General features: G+C 37.3%; 1 protein-coding gene across 2 annotated transcripts in view; it reads right to left on the minus strand.

Moving 5' to 3' along the window:
* Window positions 1-19,021, minus strand: part of ADAMTS3 (ADAM metallopeptidase with thrombospondin type 1 motif 3) — a 273,735-nt gene that overhangs the window by 136,235 nt on the left and 118,479 nt on the right. The window lies entirely within an intron of this gene.

The raw sequence follows: 19,021 nt of genomic DNA on the forward strand, positions 1-19,021 counted from the left end.
TTTCATGTTGGAATAGACACACTGAATGCCCTCATCACCTCTCACCTGGATTATTCCAGGTCCTGCTAAACTTGCTCCATTCTCTCCCTCCTCTATTCTATACTTCATGTGGATGGAGGGCAGATCTTCTAAAATTCCTATCATAAAATGATATAACTTCTGTGAATACACTGGGGGTTTGTTTTATTAATTTTTTAATTTATAAAATAAGGTCTTATAATCTGGGATTAACTGGCCTTTCCTGAGACAAATATGAGAAAAAGATACAAACTATTGCTTTGAAAGTGGTGAGAAAGGACAGGGAAAGGTGTGAGAGAGATTATAAACTGACTGCCCAGCTTGCGTGGGGCAGTATATCATCAATGACATCTTGAAGGAGTCAGACTTTTCATCTTAGAGATGAGGTAATGGTGTCTGGAGAAGCCCAGGGTACCTAAGGTCACAGAGCTAGTCAGCAGAGCTACCATTTGAACCCAGGTTTGTCAGAATCTAAAACCCAGAAAGACTTAAGGATGTTTAGTGAAGATGATACTGGAAGAGTATCTCTCTTGAAACTCTGTAGGATAAAACTCAATATGAGGTAAAATGCTCTGCTAAGTAATAAGAAAAGAAAAGAGACCCAAGATAGCCGATTAGATAGGAAGGGTTAGGGAGGCTATAGTGAGTGCGACGGAAGCCAAGAGAACAGAAAATCTAAAGAAACAATATGTTATCGAGTGTCATGAGGCCCAAGAGAAGGAGTTCTAAGAAAAGAAAAAGTTTGTTGAAACACTTAAGTGTCTGTCAGTATCTTGGGAAAAATGCTCATATAAAGCGCTGAGGATGAGAGCCAAGCTGAGGGGGAGCTGGATAAGAGACGAAGTAACAAGAAGAAGGGAGCAAAAGAAAATATATTCCTCACAGAAATTTGTCAACAATGGTGATGAAAAATATCCACAAAGAGGCAAAAGGGTCCAAGTTCCCATCCAGCATTTATGAGGACAGAGACCTCAGCCATCCAACAGTGCACTCTCAGCATCTCCCACTTAAGACCCATGAGCATTTTTGTAAAAGTTCATGAAAATAAAAGATGCCTCTAGAATAAACAAAATGGGTGACAAACTTGACATCCTAAATCTGGAGCACCCCACAATCTCTTCTGTGCCATGCATCCCAGTCTTGGGTCCCATTCGATGACCTGCCTAGGACTCTCAGACTGTGTATTGAAGTCTCCCCCAGACCATCAGCAGGGACTTCACTACACAGTCTGGCTTTGCTTAACAGACATCTGAGGTGACAAGCACTCTTCTTAGATTCTCTTCCTTGGAATTTTCTCCTATGAGTTAGAGAGAAATTTTGACACTGTGGGTCTTCCTGTAATTTACACTGGCTAGCATACATAGACTTTCTTTTTTTTGCCTTTTCTAGGGCTGCTTCCTGCAGCATATGGAGGTTCCTGGGCTAAGGGTCTAATCGAAGCTGTGGCCGCCAGCCTACGCCAGAGCCACAGCAACGAGGGATCCGAGCCGCGTCTGTGACCTACACCACAGCTCACGGCAACGCCGGATCCTTCACCACTGAGCAAGGCCAGGGATCGAACCCGCAACCTCATGGTTCTTAGTTGGATTCGTTAACCACTGCGCCATGACGGGAACTCCCTAGACTTTCATTTTTGACCTTCCTGACACATATCAGCTGAAAGATCCCCTTGTTTCATTATTTTTAATTAAGGTCTAGTTGATTTACAATGTCTCTTCTATTTCTGTTGTACAGCAAAGTGCTTTTGTTCCATTTTAAAAGTACCTGCGAAACTTCAAAAAAGACTGTGGAAAAACATTTTTAATAATTTTTCTTGGGCAAGGTATTTGACATTTCTATCAAAATCAATCACTTATTCATTCAACTGATATTTATTGAAGAACTGCTCTGTGCTGGTCTCTGTGCTAGACTTGAATAAGCAATGTTGAGCAAACAAGAAAGACTGGGGTAATCCCACCTATTTTATGACACATAATTCTTAGAAGAATCAAATGAAATAAAGTATATGAGAGAATTTTGAAAACAGTCTAGAAAAATATTTACCGTAGTGCAAATCCTTGGCTTGTGCTAATAAGAGAAATAATTAATCATATACCTCTTTTTACATTTAAATTTAAAATTAAGTGAAACAAAAAATTCAGTTCTTCGGTCACACTAGTGAAACCAGACACAGCCCTATGGGGCTCCTGGGTGCAAGAGCCTTTCTGTGTTCCCCATTTCTTGTTCTTGGGAAATGGGCCTCGTTCAGCCTCCGTGGTCTCCCCTGAGTTTCAAGGTGCAGGTCAGACAGTTGCTGGTCAGGGAAGGAAGGGGATACAGAGACTAGGAGGAAGAGTCTAGCAACAAGAGTACAGCTTGGGACAGGGTCCCGGTTCCCTCTCAAGGAATATAATAATAATATAATATAATATAATATAATATAATATAATATAATAAGCACCTTATACACCTAAGAGAAAAGTTCTATTCCTTATGCTTCTTTTAGAAATGAATACTTTAAAACTGAACAGCTTAGAGTCCTTCTTTGTCTTTCTCTCTGACTTAATTATACCCTAAACAGAATCACCCATAAACTAAAGATTAGGCACCCTGAGCATAATTACCTGTGGGTTAAAGATTATCAGCACATGATGTTTTTCAGGAACTTTCCTGGTTTATTCTACCCCCTGATCAATCTGCCCTTTTTGCAAGTAGTTATTCTAGGCAATAACCCAGAAGAACACCATCATGATCATACCAAGATCTCCTGACTCCAGCTTTGATGACTAAGATTCCCCCAAAGAAAGAAGAATGCATATTTGTCCCCACCCTGACTCCTATCTGAAACCCTGTTTTTCTCTGTTTTACTATAAAACTCCATGCAATTCTTTCTAAGGCGGGGGGCACAGCCTTTACTGGCATTAGCCCGCTGTGATCCTCCTTTGCCTGGCAAAGCAATAAAGCTATTTTTTTCTCCTTTACCCAAAACTCTGTCTCTGCGTTTCAGTTTGGCACCAACAGACAGAGGCTGAATTCTGGCAACACTAGTCATGTCTCAATTGCTACATTACCACATGGTTACATTACAATAACAACAGTGGCTACATTACAGTATGGTTACCATAGGATAGCACTGTGGTAGAACATTTCCACAACCCAGAAAATCCTATAGGAAAGCAATTTCCTAGAAGCTGAAAGTAGAACACGATGGTGAGCATTTGCATGATATCAAAAGGAGAAAAATAAAAGTGATGCTGTGATGAAAACATATTACAAATCACATGCTCAAAGAAAGATAGCTAGTGGTTCTTATAAGGTTATAAAACTACTGCAAAGGGAAAATGCAGTCATGATTTAAAAAAAGTAATAAGTGGTAACTTTCATTGAGTGCTTAGTACATGTCAGGAACTAAAACCAAGCGCTTTACATCAATATCAGATTAATCCAAAGACAATCCTTTGAAGTAAGTACTATTATTTTCTCTGCCTTGTCAATGAGGAAACTGAGTCACTGATAGATTAAGTAACTTGATATAGGTCACAAGCTACTTAATGGTAACTTTGGGGCTGAAACTATATACCAAAGAAAAAACTTTGGAGCAAAACTATACTAAAGAAAAAAATACTTTACTGCATCAATTACCGTTAAAACACTGAATCAATTTGGTTAAATTAGTTATTATGTAAAAAACAAAAAACAAAATGCTCAAGGTAATATAATTTATATATGTGCCTTTTCTACTCTTAGTTGTTAGTAGTTATTAATAATAATAATATCACCATATTATCACCACCTTGTATCTACCTATACTTTTGTCTTGCTTCCTTGGGAATGTTTTCCTTTCTTCCCAGTGATTGCAGCCTGACATCCCTCCTCTGAACTCCTTCAAACACTCCAGCCTTCACTGATGGCTCTAGTCCCATAATAAATTTTCTTTCTTTTTTTTTTTTTTACTTTTGTAATCTCATTCTTTTTTATTGTTATTTCCCCCAACATACTTTTTTTTTCCACTGTGCAGCACAGGGACCCAGTTACACATACAGGTGTACATAATTTTTTCTCCCATTGTTGTGCTGTGGTCTAAGTATCTAAGAGACATAGTTCTCAGTGCTTCACAGAAGGATCTCATTGTTAATCCATTCCAAAAACAATAGTTTGCATCAGTTAACCCCAAGCTCTCAATCCATCCCACTCCTTCCCCCTCCCCCCAGGCAATCACAAGTCTATTCTCCAAGTCCATGGTTTTCTTTTCTGTGGCAAGGTTCATTCGTGCCTTACATTAGATGCCAGATATAGGTGATAATCATATTGTATTTGTCTTTCTCTTTCTGACTGACTTCACTCAGGATGAGAGTCTCTAGTTCCATGTTGCTGCAAATGGTATTATTTTGTTCTTTTTATGGCTGAGTCATATTCCATTGTGTATATATACCACATCTTCCTAATCCAATCGTCTGTCAATGGACATTTGGGTTGTTTCCCACTCTTGGATGTTGTGAATAGAGCTTCAATGAACATGTTGGTGCATGTGTCTTTTCAAGTAAAATTTTGTCCAGATATATGCCCAAGAGTGGGATTGCTGGATCATATGGTAGTTGTATGTATGGATTTCGAAGGTACCTCCATACTGTTTTCCGTAGTGGTTGTACCAGCTTACATTCTCACCAAGAGTGCAGGAGGGTTCCCTTTTCTCCACACCCCCTCCAGCACTTGTTATTTGTGGACTTGTTAATGATGGCCATTCTGACTGGTGTGAGGTGGTATCTCATGGTAGTTTTGATTTTCATTTCTCTTATAATCAGGGATGTTGAGCATTTTTTCATGTGCTTGTTGGCCATCTGTTCATCTTCCTTGGAGAAATGTCTATTCAGGTCTTTCACGCATTTTTCAATTGGGTTATTGGCTTTTTTTGCTGTTGAGTTGTATAAGTTGTTTGTATATTTTAGAGATTAAGCCCTTGTCTGTCACATCATTTGAAATTATTTTCTCCCATTCTGTAAGTTGTCTTTTTGTTTTCTTTTTGGTTTCTTTTGCTGTGTAAAAGCTTGTCAGTTTGATTAGGTCCCACTGGTTTATTTTTGCTTTTATTTCTGTTGCTTTGGGAGACTGACCTAAGAAAATATTCATAAGGTTGATGTCAGAGAATGTTTTGCCCATGTTCTTTTCCAGGACTTTGATGGTATCTTGTCTTATATTTAAGTCCTTAAGCCATTTTGAGTTTATTTTTGTGCATGGTGTGAGTGTGTGTTCTAGTTTCATTGATTTGCATGTACCTGTCCAGTTTTCCCAGAACTGCTTGCTGAATAGACTTTCTTTTTCCCATTTTATGTTCTTGCCTCCTTTGTCAAAGATTAATTGACCATAGGTGTCAGGGTTTATTTCTGCATTCTCTATTCTGTTCCATTGGTCTATGTCTGTTTTGGTACCAGAATCATACTGTCTTGATGACTGTGGCTTTGTAATATTGCCCGAGGTCTGGGAGAGTTATGCCATAACACATTTTCTAGATCAGTCATTATAAGGCTGTTTAGTTGGTTTACTTTAACTGAATTTTTTTAATCAGTCTTTATACCCTATTGGAGAGCATATGTTAAGTACCAAATAAACAAATATATTTTGTATCAATAATACACTAGATGTTTACCCTAAAACTCATCATTAATAATTACATATTATGTCTTCATCCTTTGTGAAAGCATAAGCTGTAGATATTTATTCCATCTCTGATCAATGTTTTCGTTTTCTTAAGAACTATCTGAAAAATGTGAGCTCTTCTTTGTGAGATGGGAAATAGTAAAGATTATTTAAAAGATACACATTAGATAGTTTTGTACCAAAATAAAAACTGCTTAGATTTTCTTATTCCTTTATAGTGTTCTAAAGACCCAGTTTAAGATCTAATTTTAAAACTGGCTCAAGAGATCATATTCAAATGTTTGAGTCTATTTTTACAGGATATCCTTGGCTAACTTTACTCTAAGAAATTTAACACAGTTGGACTGTATTCCTTTGGCTATGAAGTACCTTTCACAGGAATGGCTATTAAGGTGGGGTTAAAGTATGTGTGCAAAGGGGGTGGAACAGAGAGTGTGCTTGATCCTATCTTAATACAACGTATTCTTATGTCAATCAAAATATGTTTTCTGAAATAATCACTTGTATTTTAAAGCCTAGATCCAGAAATATAAGCAGTATTCTTGATGGGTTAAACACTGGGCACTTACAGTTTCACACTCCTGCTAGTTTTTCTGCTGTCTATCACATTCAAGTTGTTCTTTTAAGCATCAGTTACTGGAGCTGGGACCTAAGGTAAGGGACTGCCTCCATGACTGGTCTTATTAATTTTTCCTTTGTTATTGCCAAGAATTGGAGAAGACTAAAACAGATGACTTCCCTATTTGTACTGAAGGAGGATTGGACATGGTACCTCTGTCACTTTCAACACCAGTATTCTCTCTCTGGACCAAAAGTTTGAAAAATCTGCAAAAGTAAGTAAATGGGCTCCTGAGGACTATATTAATACTACTTTTCTCTGATTTGCATAAAGACACTTCTCTATCACAAATAAAGCATCCAGTTCTATATTTATTAAGAGGGTAGATTTGATTTCTTCTTTTAATCACAAGTAAAATACTGTAGAATCTGGGACAAAATTCTTTATTTACAGATATTAGTTGGAAAGCGAAAATAACCATCAAGTAGGATTAAGACTCCAAATTTAGATGTATAGAAACTGGAAAACTGATTCCAAAGTTCTTCTACTGACTCAGGATGTCAAAACCATAATTGTATTTAGTTGTAGAATACAATTCATGAAGTAAGGTATACTTGAGTTATAAAGACAAATTTATTTTTTTCTGAGATTAATTCCACGTTAACCCTGTTTTGCACTATTTTGTATTTGACATCTTATAATTCTTCATCCCAAATTATATGGATAAAATGGTGAGGGCATAATTCTAACAAAAGCCCTTTCAACAAATCCTTAATATATATGATTTATACAACTACAACAATATGGAACTATAACAGTGTGAACCACAGAAAGAGGCTTTTTTGTGCAATGGGGATGATATTTGGAAAATTTAATCAGTCTTCTCTGCATTTGTGCTTCCGTGACTTGCTAATTATTCTCAAGAACTGGCTGGGAGGCTGGAGAGGGAAAGCATGGAGTCTGTGGGACACTAGGATAACTGCATCAAGAATATAAAGAGATTCAACATTCAACATCTAGAGTTCAAATAAGACTTTGCAAAATAAAAGATATCTGTAGGCTAAGAGAGAAAGAATTTCCAGTTCTCTTAGTTCTCACATAACATATCAATGCTAGGCCTGGAGATAAGAATATAGAGAGGTTTTATTTGTTGTTTTTTCATTTGAGTTTTCTTCCTCTAAGAGAAAGTCTTGGCCATCATCAGTCTTAATCATGGTGCTAGAGTAGTAAAGAAAAAGCACTTTTTTAGAGAAACAGGGAGTTCCCATCGTGGCTCAGCAGAAACAACCCAACTAGTACCCATGAGGATGCGGGTTTGATCCCTGGCCTCCCTCAGTGGGTTAAGGATCCAGCGCTGCCATGAGCTGTGGTGTAGGTCACAGATGCGGCTAAGATCCCACACTGCTGTGGCCGTGGTGTAGGCCGACAGCTGTAGCTCCTATTTGACCCCTAGACTGGAAACTCCCATATGCCGTGAATGGGGCCCTAAAAAGAAAAAAAAAAAAAATAGAGGATCAAAAAGGCATGCTTGGCCCTTTTGATCTTGGACTGCTTCAGAGATGAGGAAACAAATAGGAGCAAAGAGACACTGATTCTGATTTCTTCCCAGTTCCTTTCAAGGCAAAATCTCAGGAGAAGAGACACAGTGATAAAACATACAGATCTCCAGGGATCTCTTAGAACCAAAGCCGTGTCCCTGATCTATTTGGAGGCCTCTGGAAAGAGAACACTATTTGCTAGCACATTGATCCAGTGGCAGCCAAGGAAGCCACAACTCCCCTTGGTTCTTGTGCTGTAAGAACAGCAATAATTGGATTTCCTGGGAAGCCTGTCAAAAAGGGCTGCTGAACCAGTGTCCATGTGGTCCCACTACAGAAGTTGTGGGTGGATGGCTTGGGCTGGGGAAATAGGAGTCTTAGCCAGAACTCGGGGTGGTCTGCTGCACCCCTGAGAGCAGACTGGAGACAAGCAGGGAAAACCCAGCAGCGAATGCCAGCAGGGCTAGCAGCAGTCAGGCAGACAAGGAAAATCAGCCCACTGAGGCTCGCTTGACCATCCACAGAAGCCCACAGACCAGTGAATGTATAAAGCTTCTGTACAAAATCAAAATGTGATGCATTCCACAATTACGGTACCAGAGGCTTTTTTTTCCCCTCCATGAATATGTGTAAGAATTAACTACAAAATCACCACTCTATTAATAAAAGGAAGGTCCGGTTACATAATTCCTACTACTTAGTGTAAAATTCTTGGCTTCCTATATCCATTCAGTTTCTATTTAGGATACAGAACTGGAAGTTAATTCAGACTATTTGACTTGTTTTGTCAAAGTTGTCATAAGGTCACAAAAGGACGAAATAGAGAAGGGTGAGACATGCTTGAGGTCTGAGACTCAATATGACTGGGCCCATATAACTAGGATAAATGAAAAGTAAAAAAAAAGTGTGTATTTACTCAAGAATCAAAATCTGGGTGCTTCCTATAATCATGATTTTGTCCAACATCAATGCTTATAGCTCTCAAATCTATCAAAATAATCCCAATGTACATCATATATATTCAGTAATAATTCGTAGGAGGCTGAGATACCAGGATGTTAGAATACATCTTCTATAAATTTAAAAGGAAGAGTACTAGTAAGTGATGGTGTTTAAAAACTGCCCAGGGGGGGCCCTATAACAACTGCAACTACTCCCACTGACTTTTCAAATATTGGGTCATCACAGATGAGAGAAAACCATTTTTAGCCTGATCGAATCAATCATACCTCCTTTAAAAATAAATAGGCAAGGCAAGTGCATCTACTAAACCTAGCAATGATTCCCCTAGGACTTCCCACTGAACTCAAAAGCCAAACCCAGGATCATGGAATGAGGGAGGACAATGCTTATTTGCATCAAATTCCTATATTGGCTTTATCTACATATGTCATCCAAACCAGGAATGGAGAAATTAAAAAGCTGTCCTAACATTTTTTTTTTTGTCTTTTTGTCTTATTGGGGCCGCACCCATGGCATATGGAGGTTCCCAGGCTAGGGGTCTAATTGGAACTGTTGCCACCGGCCTACACTACAGCCACAGCAACACCAGATCTGAGCCACATCTGCGACCTACACCACAGCTCATGGCAATGCCGGATCCTTAACCCACTGAACGAGGCCAGGGATCGATGCTGCAACCTGATGGTTCCTAGTCGGATTTGTTAACCACCGAGCCATGACAGGAACTCCTGTCCTAACATCTTAATCTCTTGTTACAAAAAGGTTGTCAGTGACATTTTATTAGTATGGGGCACAGGACATAAAAAGAATCTGGCTTTATCATTCAACTGTCTCACCAGAAGAGGCTTAGACATTGATTTTATCCTCTTAGTACAAAGGTTAAAACTTGTACTGATAAAATTTGCAAACATGAAAACAAAGCCTGCCAACATGCTGAAACATAGGACTGAAGTTAGAAGGCATAAAGTCAGAATGCATAAGTTAGAATGCATAAGAAGTTAGAATGCATAAATATTATTCTTAACATTTCAAGAGATGTCTAGAGGAAAACATGGGCAGGGGACTTTTGACATAAATTGCAGCAATATCTTTTTTTTTTTTTTTGTCTTTTTGTCTTTTCAGGGCCACACCCATGGCATGTGGAGGTTCCCAGGCTAGGGGTCGAATCAGCATCTCAAGATCCGAGCCATGTCTGTGATCTTCACCATAGCTCATGGCAATGCTGGATCCTTAACCCACTGAGCAAGGCCAGGGATCAAACCCGCAACCTCATGGTTCCTAGTCGGATTCATTTCCACTGCGCCACGATAGGAAATCCAAGCAATATCTTTCTTGACCCATCTCCTAGAGTAATGAAAATAAAAACAAAAATAAACAAATAAGACTTCACGAAACTTAAAAGCTTTTGGAGAGCAAAGGAAACATCATTAAAAAAAAAAAAAAAAAAAAAAAAAGACAACCCAGAGAATGGGAGAAAAATCTTTGTAAACGAAGTGACCAACAAGGGATTAATCTCCAAAATATACAAACATCTCATGCAGCTTTACATCACAAAAAGCCGAACTCAATCAAAAAATGGTCAGAAGATCTAAACAGACATTTCTCCAAAGAAGACAGAAGGCCAAAAAGCACATGAAAAGATGATCTACATCACTAATCATTAGAGAAATGCAAATCAAAACTACAATGAGGTATCACCTCACACCAGTCAAATGGCCATCCTCAAAAAGTCTACAAACAATAATGCTGGAGAGTATGGAGAAAAAAAAACCCTCCTACACTGTTGGTGGGAATGTAAATTGGTGCAACCACTATGGAGAAGAGTATGGAAGTTCTTTAAAAAACTAGATATAGAACTACCACAGAATCCAGCAATCCCATTCCTGGGGATATATCCAGAGAAAACCATAATTTGAAGAGATACATGCACCTCAATGTTCACTGCAGTACTATTTAGAAGAGCCAATACACAAAAGCATCATAAACAGCTATCACCAGAGGAATGGATAAAGAAGATGTGGTATGTATACACAATGGAATATTATCCAGCCACTAAAAAGAACAAAATAACGCTATTTGCAGCAACATGGATGGACCTAGATGTTATCATACTAGGTGAAGTAAGTCAGACAGAAAAAGACAAGTATCTTTATATGTAGAGTTTATTAAAAAAAATGATACAAAAGAGGAGTTCCTATCATGGCTCAGTGGAAACGAATCTGACTAGCATCCATGAGGACACAGGTTAGACCCCTGGCCTTGCTCAGTGGGTTAAGGAAGCACTGTTGCCTTGAGCTGTGGTGTAGGTCTCAGACGTGGCTTGGATCCCGTGTTGCTGTGGCTGTGGTATAGGCTGGCAGCTACAGCTCTGATTCGACCTCTAGCCTGGGAACCTCCATGTGCTGTGGCCCTAAAAAGACCAATATATATATATATACACAAAATAACTTATTTTCAAAATAGAAACAGACTCACAGATGTAAAAATCAAAGGAGAGGGATAAATTAGGAGGTTGGGATTAACAGATACACATTACTATATGTAAAATAAATAAGTAACAAGGACCACCATACACCATAGAGAAGTTTATTCAATATTCTGTAATAGCTTATATGGCAAAGCTGATTCACTTTGCCATACACCTGAAATACAATATTGTAAGTCAACTATACTCCAATAAAATTTTAAAAAGAGCACGTGACAATCTATAAAGCATAGCAAAAGAAATAAAGTTTTCCACAAGTATTGTCTTAAAAATATAGTTAAAAGACTGACCTTTGGACAAGAATATACACAAAATCTTAGGATGCTTCATATTATTAATCAGAACTCTGAAATAATGAACAAATAGAGCAGAATCAAAGAATAAGTTAATGTGAAATGGCATATGAGTAGTTACAATAATTGTGAAAAATGGACAAAAAACAACAACAAAAACCAATTTGAATCAATACCTCTTGTCAGAAATTTTCTCCTAGATGCTTATTAAGGTACTGGAAAGTGATATAGGAATATGCTGTATATGATTACATACCTACAATAAACTTTATGTTATCACTTAGGGAAATGGCTCCACATCAGTCTTAAAACAAGTCTTTCTATCACATACAAAGTCCCAAATTCGAGAACTCCCATTAAGGATTTTTAAATTTAGATATTAGACTGGATGGATCACAGCTGAAAACTGGAAGAAAATGTCTGGGATCTAGAAAGAACAAAACCAAATATTCATCTCCCCTTGCCAAATCAGGCACCAAAGGAGCACCTATTTTGGTCTGATTGTAGCCCTCATATTTTAATTCCTAGTCCCTACAATCTAATCTCAACCAACTTTCAAAGTAAAATATTATGTCTGTGATACACATATTTTTTCCCCATTTTTCTCCAACATATATCACCAACCTCATGTCATCTACCTAAAAGATTCCCTGCAGGGGGACAGGTGTAAAAAGCTCCCATTAAAAAAAAAAAAAAAAAGAGGACTGAGAAGAACACACTTGAACCCTCTGCAGGGATGTAAGGATCCCCACACACATACATAAAAGCTGTTTGCAGAATCCCAAAGAAGATGAACAGAAGCAAAGAGCATTGATCCTCATAAATACATTTCAACTTTAAGGTTAATGATGATTTAGCAGGAAAAAGGAAACAAACCATGTCAAATATAAATAAAATCTATTTTATAGTAGATTATCTGCTTTGAAAATCACATAAATTGAAAATAGAAATTGAAACAAAATAGAAAATAGAAATTAAGAAACAAAAGATTAATCTCCAGAAATTTTCAAATTCTTTGCACAAATGCTTCCCTCCCACTTACTAAGCTGAAAGTTTACAAGTTACACATGTAAAAAAAATAAAAACACATTTTGATAATAGGATATATTTTATATTGAGAAAGAGCAAATACATTGTAAATACTAAGTTTTTTCTTGGCATGAATTGCTCTTTCATGAGCCAATAACCAATATAGTTATCTCTAAAGAGGCAATCATTTAATTTAAGAATCAATATTTGGCCTAAGTTATCTAAATTAGCCTCATACCCTACAATAAATTAACTGCTTTCAATTTCACTTCAATCACCCAGATACTATATCTGAAACTGTACAGTTCTCTTTATCCATTAAAGCCACATCAATAACTAAACAGTAATCCAGCAACTCTGAATTCTCAACAGTTTGTGTATTTTCATATTCAATACTTTTTAGAAAAAAATGAGTTACATCTTGCAACACTTTAATCCTGGTACTTAAACTTTTATTCCTTTAACTGTACCTACTCATGAAGAGATAGAATAGGAAAAAAAAAACAAAAGATAGAATAGGCCCAGTAATACATGTTAATAAAGGAAATAAAGTATTAAGCTTTGTGTTTCACATCTGAAGGCCCTTTAAGCCTCACTCTGCTTCTTGATTACTTTATATAATAATTCTGTCTTCAATTGCCTTTTTCTGTCAATAATTGTCATAGCTACCTAGATTATGAAATATACAAAACCACCCTGAAAAAGAATCCCATAAATATTAGTAGTATTTCCATATGAATCCAATGGTGGTACCCTTGACAAAGAACTGAACCTTAGATTATATTATGAACTAAACTATGAAGCTGTGAAAATTTTATCATTTAACACCTGCCTAAAGAATGTTGGCCATTTGACAGATCTTAATGATGTCGTAATATTATGTTTTGTGCTTCATTTAATAAGAAAACATCTGCTAAAATTAATTTCTCTTCTTTGATTTTTTTTGATGGGTTATAATGCTCACCAGTGTTTCTCTTTGATTAGGGCATAGGTCATGAGAACTTCCAAATACAAAGGGTTATAGCACCTACCGACATGTCTACAGATGCAAGGAAGGACTCTGTGCCTCAGAAGTTGCTAGCATCACTAAAATAAGGAATAGTCTTCCCATTGTGCTAGGTCTTGTTTCATAGTTTCATTCCCTGGCAACCAGGAGCAGCTCCCAAATCATTTCTGACTGGTACATGTCTCCCACCTGGGACAAAGACACTCCTTCACGACACCATGACAACCACGCCAGCAACACAAGCACTTGGGTTCATGCAGGAACATGAAAATCCTGAAAGGAAGCTAGGAGATAAAGGCTTACTATTCCTTGTTTCCCACTGGTAGGAAGCAATTACAAAAATTACTTTAACACAAAGCTTCTGGTGAATGAATAGTTTGTAATTTGAGGGGAGAAGCCTAAGGGCCTAGGGATTAAATAAAAAATATGAAAAGAGGAATGATGTCATACAAGTGCAGCCCACTCCCTCCCCCCCCAAAAAAAAATAGACTGCCTAAAGCCAACTTCTTATTAATGACAATGTAGACAGACATTCTTAAGAAATGATCAGAAGTATATTTTGTTTTTTATCTGAGTTTTAGACCGATAACTGATTTAACAGTGGATGTGAACTTCATGACCCTTTAACAGTTTATTAACCACATTGTGACAAAATAACATTTCACATCAGTAAAATGCTGAATAATTTTCTCCAAACGAAAGATGCTAAAAATGGATGTGATTTCCATACTCCCAAAGCAGAAATCGGAAAAAGTAAATGCAACTCTCCCCCATGATGAAGTAGACAAGTTTCTTTATCAGAAGTATGCCAAGTTTATATTTGTTGTTTAATGAAAAGGATGGTATTCCTTTGCCAGAACCTGGCAGTGCTGTGTGTTATGAATACCTGCCAGCTCTGTACTGGAAAAGACTATTTACATTGCCAAATGTAAAACTGTTTTATTCTTAAAAGAGTATTTCTAGAGTAGAGCACTGTATTTGTGATTTTACAAGTTCAATATATTTTTAAACAGCTATTCATATTTTTTTCTTACTTCAAAAACAATTCAGCTTCCCTTTAAGGGTCGAATAAAGAGAATCTGTGTAATACATGGGAATGGTTGAGGGTTTTTTTGTTGATGTTGTTGTATTGAATTGCACCATGTAATGTATCATCTTGATAGGTTCAAAGCTGTGACTTTTACTGGAGACCTAGATAAACATTCTTAAAGATGAGGAATCAAAATAGATGTCTGCATTTAAGTCAGGTGGAATAGCTTAGGGTTCTTTAGTGTGGTAAAAGCATAATTTTTGTTTTATTTTCATTTTTTGTTTTTTAAGGACATAATGTCTTCTCTCCTATAGTGATAGGCAGCAAACCTAGGCTCCCAAACCTGTGCGATGTTCAATTTCTGATTCTCACTGCTACAGAGTACAGAAGTGGGAATGAGAGAGTAGAAGGCAAACAGAGACATTCTAAGCACCTAGGAGCCAACATCTGCCCCCCGACTCCAAGATAAGCTTCATCCCTACCACAACAGGTGCATAAGGACATTCATGCATTGACTTTGGGACATGATTATGAACATACATGACGCAGGGGTTTTTTTTTAGTTTTACTTGTGTTCCCATGGATCTCTGAACTTAATATCCAAAAATTATACCCACTTGTCATCCTTCATCCAGTCTATTTCTACTTTTCATTTGAAAAATGTGAATTCTAGAAAGAGAATTCTCCAGTCTTCCAGATTAGGATTCTGAATCATCCCTGATCACTAGTGCGCTCTCTCTACCCTAACTTCTACCCCATCAAATAACCCCATCAGTTTTACTTAAACCTCAACCCAATCTGGCTCCTTCTCTCCACCTCACTACTCTTCCCCTGGTTCAGGTCATAATTTATTTGAATTTAGGACACTTGCGACCAACTATAGATCTCAAATGAAGGGCAGTTTTGAGTTGCTAAGCTGACCAAGCAAGAAATGTGATCCGTGTGATAGCTAGCAAAACAGAGCAGAGTATTTACAGGGACCCTACTGATGAAATTGTGTAGGAAGAGAAGTGCCTTGCTTATTACCAAAACTCCTCCTACGACTTTCTGTTAGAGAAATTTTGAAGACCATAGCCCTCAAATGCATTGCTTTCTAGTGAAGACATCTTAGGTATTTTATTCGTCTTCCAACTCCTTGAAGAAAGACCTCATGTTCTCCTAAAATAATTTCCTGTATTGATCCAGAAAAACTCTATTTTATATGGTACCATAGTTTTCATTTATAAATCAGTGTACTTTTATAAACCTAGAATATGTTTAATTTTACATTTTAGAATGACGGGATAAATTATACAAATATATTCTTAATTTTCACTTGGAAAGTATTTAGTCTATGAAAAGGCTTGGCTCGCAGGCCTGTAACCAAGAAGTTAAAAAGAATAATTTAAATATTGTACCATGGTACTTCAAGTTATGAATATGGATTTCTATTTACCCTAGGAAGATATTTACACTTTCAAAATATATAGTTACAGTTTAAGACTCTCAAAAGGAGGTAAATTGATATCACCAGCAACTCAGTTCAATCAGAACTGCATAAATAAGAAAATAAAAATTGTTAAGCTTATACTAAGGTTTATCATGGAATATTCTCTGAGAACTGAATGGCTCTATTTTGGTTCAAGTTTTAAGGTAACTGGGAGTTAACAAAGGAACCCCTTTTGCTTTGACCCATGACCGTTAAAAACCTTTCCAAAATACATTACTCCAGGTTGTGGCCCACTTCTACCTGTAAAGTAATCTTCTATTCGCAATGGAAAAACTCAGTCTTCAGAGTCTGCATTCTTAAAAAGTACTCATTTAATCTGAGTACACTGATATTGGTGCTACTGGAATTTATATTTTTAATAATTTCCCAAAATAATGTCCCAAATTATCCTAATAGCATCCAATTCTTTTAAACTTACATACCTTTACTCTTAAATTATTTCCCCAAATCTAGCATCTAAAACTACAGTAGGTATTAAACAGAATTATTTCTTGCAATTTTCTTATTTCAAGAAAAAATAATCTCTCCTCCTTTATAAATACCATTCTACTGCAAGTACTAAAGGTTGATATTTATAGGGATAGGTAACTTCAGAGACTGGAATGAAGCAAGAGGGTACAGTTTGGTGAAACTGTAGTCATACATACAGTTTCATACAGAGGGAGCAGACAGGAGGTCAGTCACAGAGCATAATCTTGTTCCCGGCCTCCAGTACATTCCATAATATGTGGGCTATGCTTTTCTAAAAGATGTTTGCCCATTGCTTCAGAAGAGATATTAGATATTGTTAGTATATAATAACCAAGACCGTAGAAAAAGTACTGTATCCTATTATTTATCCTTTGACATAACCAGTCTTCTGATTTAGAAAATACATTTTTAAAAGCTAAGCATATTTATAAATGAGAATTAACGATAACGTATTACAACATGAGGACAAGCAACGCGTAACTATTCCACTTTAGCAAAACTCCTAACATGTAAATCTTTTGCACAAAATAATTAATAGCAATAATTAATAACAACAACAGCTGGCATTGATTAGGCATCTATTATTGTTGAGGGCTGCATTTTGCAATTTTCATATATTGGTTCTAATAATTATTACAATTGTGCAACGTATTCTCCATTCACAGATAAAGAAAATGATGCTCAAAATGGTTACCTACGAATCTAACAACTTGATGTTGGAAAACTATTACTCATATCTGTTGACATAACTGCAAAGTGAATTCTCTTTCTTGACACCACGGTGACCCTGTGGAAGAGGCACACACTTCACAGTCCTTCATCTACCAAATCAGAAATTTCTCAAAAATTTTTCAGGCCATGTTAATTTTAAATTAATTTTAAATTATACAATTCCATTAGTACAACATCTTAAAGGAAGCTGGTGGTGTCTGAAAATCAGACTAATAACTAGGTAACAACTCTCAAAAGATATCATTAATCTAGAAGACAGATGGCTGCTAAATTAAGAAGATTATCTACATCACTGACATTTCTCTAGGGGAAATTTCCATTGCCTTTAATTCAGAAAGTTGGCCTAGCAAGAGAAAATATAGCTGACCCTTGAGCACCATGGGTTTGAATTGCGTGGGTTCACTTATACGTGGATTTCTTTCTACAGTAAATGGTACAGTACAACATGGCCCACTGAGCTCCAGTGGTTCTGGAGTTGGTTGAATCTGCCTATGCAAAACCGCAGATACTGAGGACCTGCATATACAGAAGGCAAACTATAGACTGTACATGGATTTTTTTTTTTTTTTGTCTTTTGTCTTTTCGAGGGCTGCACCCGCGGCATATGGAGGTTCCCAGGCTCGGGGTCCAATTGGAGCCGTAGCTGCTGGCCAATGCCAGAGCCACAGCAACGCAGGATCCAAGCCGTGTCTGTGACTTACTCCACAGCTCACCGCAACGCTGGATCCTTAACCCACTAAGCAAGGTCAGGGATCGATCGAACTCGCAAACTCATGGTTCCTAGTCAGATTTGTTCACCACCAAGCCACAACGGGAACTCCCCGTACATGGATTTTTTAAAGCAAAGAGAGTTGGCACCCCAAACCCAGCGTTGGTCAAGGTCTATAGACTTTTGGAGATTTAGTTAAAAAAAGATAAGATTCCCAAATTTCCTTTCTCCTCCATAAAGGGAACTCCTAAACCCAACTTATAAAAACATCTCTTGGAGTTCCTGTCATGGCTCAGCAGAAACAAATCTGACTAGCATCCATGAGGACACAGGTTCGATCCCTGGCCTTGCTCAGCGGGTTAAGAATCCAGCATTGCTCTGAGCTGTGGTTGTAGGTCCGCAGCTCGGATCTGGCATTGCTGTGGCTGTAGCACAGGTCGGCAGCTACAGCTCTAATTCGACCCCTAGCCAGGGAACCTCCATATGCCATGGGCGTGGTCCTAGAAAAAGACGAAATCAATCAATCAATCAATCAATACATCTCTTTAATACCAAGTTACTTTTGTATCTCATTAAAACAAAAGAACAAAAATAGAAAACTTTTATGTGCCATAATTGACTTGACTTTAGTGGTCCAGCCTACCTTGAAATAAATCAACACAATCATTCAATTCACTGTCTCTTCCACATTTTAAAAAGTTTTGCAAGATAAAGTCAAATAGTACTCTTATCTTTAAATCTGTTATGCTGGTCTTAAGCTACAATTCTTTGCCCTGTCAATATATCTCATTTTAAAAGTTTTAAAATCATGTTAATAATGTATACTTTAGATACTTCTGGAAGACACAAATATTTTCCAATTTTAATACAAATTAGAGAAAAGATCACTTTAAGGTGGAACTTTAAAAGAAATCATAAATTACAAACAACTGAGGCATGCAACAAGGCCCTGAAATAATACCTTAACACATATGCCTCTGTGCATTTAAACAAAGCAAGTCAGGAGTTCCCGTCCTGGCTCAGTGGCCAGCAAATCCAACTAAGAACCATGAGATTTTGGGTTCG

This window comes from Sus scrofa, chromosome 8 (genome assembly GCF_054392235.1).
Source record: "Sus scrofa isolate SSC_HxYL_T2T_F1_AM1 chromosome 8, Sscrofa_HxYL_maternal_Yorkshire_Landrace_v2.0, whole genome shotgun sequence".
Lineage (NCBI taxonomy): Eukaryota > Metazoa > Chordata > Mammalia > Artiodactyla > Suidae > Sus > Sus scrofa.